Source organism: Gossypium hirsutum, chromosome A07, assembly GCF_007990345.1.
Source record: "Gossypium hirsutum isolate 1008001.06 chromosome A07, Gossypium_hirsutum_v2.1, whole genome shotgun sequence".
Classification (NCBI taxonomy): Eukaryota; Viridiplantae; Streptophyta; class Magnoliopsida; order Malvales; family Malvaceae; genus Gossypium; species Gossypium hirsutum.
The window spans coordinates 13,413,475-13,414,540 of record NC_053430.1 but is presented as its reverse complement, the minus strand read 5'-3'; the positions used below and the strand labels follow the sequence as shown (position 1 = coordinate 13,414,540).

General features: G+C 39.9%; 1 non-coding gene across 1 annotated transcript; it reads left to right on the top strand.

Moving 5' to 3' along the window:
- The first annotated feature begins 588 nt into the window (after positions 1-588).
- On the top strand, positions 589-695 carry LOC121204197 (small nucleolar RNA R71). The gene has a single exon (XR_005899126.1). It is a non-coding gene; the product is annotated as a small nucleolar RNA R71 (small nucleolar RNA).
- The last annotated feature ends 371 nt before the right edge of the window (positions 696-1,066 follow it).

Sequence of the window (1,066 nt, the reverse complement as noted above, 5' to 3'; positions counted from 1 at the left end):
TTTTCTTGCTGGTAAGGTGGTTGTTGGAAACCCAGAGGATGTTGTGGCCTTTGATTTCCTTGACCGCCCTATGAGAAATTGGGATGGTTCCTCTAACCTGCATTATAAGTGTTACTATATGGGTTATTTTGGGGTCTAGAGTTATTGTTACCCATTTATTGGACTTGTTCCTCCTTGATGCTAGGGTTGAAGGGTTGATATTCTATGCATGCTCCTCCTCCATTTGAATCGCACCTCATCACTGGTGAACCTGTGAAGAACTAAGGAAACTATCAATTTTCTATTTAAGAGTTCTACCTGATTAGAGAGCATGATAACCGAATCGACGTTATAAACACCAGCTGTTTTCGTTGGCTTTATCCTCATGACTTGCCACTAATAGTTATTCGACGAAGTAACACGAATATCCCCGGTAGTAAGTATATTTCCATCAGCCGACCGGTGGGAGCGAGTGACATCTCTTCTATAAATTCATAGGCATTTTCAGGTGTCATATTATTGATGGTTCCTCCAACTGCTGAATCAATCATCTGCCGAGTCGAAGGATTCAGGCTATTATGAAACGTTTGAACTTGTAGCCAAAGCGGTAACCCATGGTGAGGGCACCTTCTCAAAAGGTCCTTGTATCTCTCCCATGCATCGTAGAGTGTTTCTAAATCCATCTGCACAAAAGAAGAGATATCATTACGTAATTTAGCTATTTTAGCCGGCAGAAAACATTTTAATAAAAACTTTTTTGATCATTTGTTCCCAAGTAGTGATTGACCCTCGTGGTAACGAATTCAACCATTGTTTAGCCTTATTCCTTAACAAAAAGGGAAACAACCGAAGGCGGATGGCATCATTAGAAATGCTATTAATTTCAAAGGTATCACAAAATTCTAGGAAATTTGCCAGTGGGATCCTCGTCCTGCAAACCATCAAACTGAACAAACTGTTGTATCATTTGAATTGTGTTAGGTTTCAGTTCAAAATTATTTGCAGCAATAGTAGGTCTAACTATACTTGACTCAGTTCCTGTTAAACTAGGTTTAGCACAATCATACACAGTGCGTGGAGCAGGATT